The sequence below is a fragment of the Engystomops pustulosus genome, chromosome 8, assembly GCF_040894005.1.
Source record: "Engystomops pustulosus chromosome 8, aEngPut4.maternal, whole genome shotgun sequence".
Classification (NCBI taxonomy): Eukaryota; Metazoa; Chordata; class Amphibia; order Anura; family Leptodactylidae; genus Engystomops; species Engystomops pustulosus.
This window is the reverse complement of record NC_092418.1, coordinates 22,708,750-22,712,048: the sequence shown is the minus strand read 5'-3', so window position 1 is coordinate 22,712,048 and position 3,299 is coordinate 22,708,750. Positions and strand designations below refer to the sequence as shown.

General features: G+C 38.7%; 1 protein-coding gene across 1 annotated transcript in view; it reads left to right on the top strand.

Moving 5' to 3' along the window:
- The first annotated feature begins 288 nt into the window (after nucleotides 1-288).
- SCNN1G (sodium channel epithelial 1 subunit gamma) overlaps nucleotides 289-3,299 on the top strand; it is a 22,939-nt gene continuing 19,928 nt past the window's right edge. The window contains exon 1 of the mRNA XM_072120304.1: nucleotides 289-691. The gene's annotated coding sequence lies outside the window, so the exon portion shown is untranslated. The remainder of the gene's footprint in view (nucleotides 692-3,299) is intronic.

The following is a 3,299-nucleotide window of genomic DNA, read 5'->3' as shown; positions in this document are numbered from 1 at the left end:
GCAGCCAAACGCATGGTAGACGGCCAAAAACAAATGCATTTTGAAACGACTGAAAACGCATGCTTGAAAACGGACCAAAAACGGCAAGTGCTTATGGATCGGTGGTTTAGTGTCCCAAATTGCCCTTTAGCAAGTCCCTCTGTGCCTGCTATTAAAAAAAAAAAAACTTTTATACTTACCTCGTTCCAGAGATTCCTGCGCCTTTGCAGTCGCACAGTGATGCCGACGCACCACATGCGGCGTGCTGATGATTCCGGCGTACTGATGCGCCTCTTTGGACACATCTCTGGGTAAGTATCTGGGTTTTTTATTTTATAGTGAAAACCAAGGGACCAGTTAAAGGGCGATTTGGGACACCTTCCCACCATAAGGACCTGTGAGTGGTTTAGTGTCCCTAATCGCCTCTAATTCCTCCTATCGGCCACGAGGGGGCGCTGCAGGGCTGGCAGCAGGTGAGGGATGTAGAGCTTGTGCTGAGGCTCTGGATACAAGAGGCAGTGATTCCAGAGGCAGAGACGGGATGTGCAGGGAGGCAGTGCTAGCACCGGAGCCCAGAGATGCACAACCTCAGCCTCCGCATGGAAAATCCCCAGGACTGAAAGATTAAACAAACCAAGCAGCAAACTCTGGAAGGGGACAAGTCTCACATCTACTGTGCCTTCCACAAACACTGGGACCCTGGATTACACAGGTGAGATACAGATTATCTATATATCACTAACACTGGGACCCTGGATTATGCAGGTGAGGTACAGATTATCTATATGCCACTAACACTGGGACCCTGGATTATACAGGTGAGATACAGATTATCTATATAACACTAACACCGGGGCCCTGGATTATACAGGTGAGGTACAGATTATCTATATGCCACTAACACCGGCACCCTGGTTTATACAGATGAGATACAGATAATCTATATATCACTAACACTGTGACCCTGGATTATACAGGTGAGATACAGATTATCTATCACTAACACCAGGACCCGGGATTATACAGGTGGGATACAGATTATCTATATACCACTAACACCGGGAACCTGGATTATACAGGTGAGATACAGATGATCTATATGCACTGTAAACCACTAACGTGACCCTGGATTATACAGGTGAGATACAGATTATCTATCACTAACACCAGGACCCGGGATTATACAGGTGAGATACAGATTATCTATATACCACTAACACCGGGAACCTGGATTATACAGGTGAGATACAGATGATCTATATGCACTGTAAACCACTAACGTGACCCTGGATTATCCAGGTGAAGTACAGATTATCTTTATGGGACCCTGGATTATACAGATGTTATATGGATTGTTCATATGAGCTATATGCCACTATATATAGCACTATATATATGCACTATATATCACTAACACCGAGAGCCTGGATTATACAGGTGAGATAGAGATAGAGATTATCTATATGAAATATATACGACTAACACTGAGATTAGATATGGATTATTTCTATGCACTGTTATGCACTATACATAATATTTCAGGATGTGTACAATATATATATATATACCAATGACATAAACACAGTGAATTATATAGGTGAGATGCATATTATGCATAATCTGCTATTAATTCTGGGACTCTGGATTAGTCCAATGACCATGCACGGTATAGCACTAACACTGAGAACCTGGATTATGCAGATGAGACAGATATTATGTATATTCTGTATGCTAATTATGCTTATACCCTGGATTTGACACAAATTATACAGCATGGGCCACATTCATCATGTGCGCCTGAAAACTTCCATGGAGTAAGAAGTGGATGGTTCCTCTTCCTGTACATAGTTACACTCACAATACATACAATGTGCCCAGAAATTCTTCACGTGACATTAGAAAGTTCCACTGCTGCTCAAACAAGTTCATGTGTCCAATGAGTGTTTACACAGTGTGTGTCCCATACATCGCCTCCCATAACATCTATATTACCCTCTTTACCTTTACATCACATGATGTATATGTATAATAAGTCATCCGAGAGGCTGCGAATGGAACAATGTGAGAGGTTAGTATATATGTCATATGGGACACACAATGTAAAATGAAATATTCTTTCTAGAATTCCCTCAGCCGTTTACCCATCCTTCAAAGTTATATGAAAATGAGCAGGGAAGAGTCAAATTTTACTTGAGATGAGTCACTTTTTTCAGGCTGCAGAGGAAGAGTCACTTCAGACTCCTGTATCTCTGGTTCTATAGCAGCTAGAAATATGCTGGTGTCATATTAAGGAGAAGAATCTCATCTTTCAGATAGCATCAGTCTCGTGGTACTGTGATCTACAGTACAGGAGATACAGACAGTTTTTAAAAAAGGAGGGAATTGATTTTTTATCTACATCTCTCATTTCCAAGTATGTTTTTAACTGCCTGTATCTCCGGTTTTCTTGGAACCAGAAGCCTGATGCGATTTGAAAGATGTGATTCTTATCTTTAATATGACACCATGCATCTATCTATCTATTATCTAGGAACTGAACTATAGCTTTTTTGCACTCTGGGTGAACAAAGTTTCTTCACATTTTTGTATTGAGCTTTTGGAGTGCTGCCATTTTTTTTATTTGATCTACTAATGGGTTGATCAAGTCCATGGTGTGCACCCACTGTGGTTACTGGTGCTGCTGGATATACCTTTTTACCTATCTATCTATTGTCTATTATTGTATCCATAATCTAGCTCTTTTTTATCTATTATGTATTTATCTCATATGTATCTCTCTATCTGATATCTATAAGCTATCTATCTATCTCATATCTATCTCATATCTATCTATCTCATATCTATCTCATATCTATCTATCTATCTCCTATCTATCTCATATCTATCTATCTCCTATCTATCTCATATCTATCTATCTATCTATCTATCTATCTATCTATCTATCCATCTCATGTCTATCTATCTCATATCTATCTATCTATCTATCTATCTATCTATCTATCTATCTATCTATCCATCTCATGTCTATCTATCTCATATCTATCTATCTATCTATCTATCTATCTATCTATCTATCTATCTATCTATCTATCTATCCATCTCATGTCTATCTATCATCTATCTATCTATCTATCATCTATCTATCTATCTATCTATCTATCTATCTCATGTCTATCTATCTCCTATCTATCTATCTATCTATCTATCTATCTATCTATCTATCTATCTATCTATCTCATATCTCCATCTATCTATCTATCTCCTATCTATCTATCTATCTATCTATCTATCTATCTATCTATCTATCTATCTATCTATCT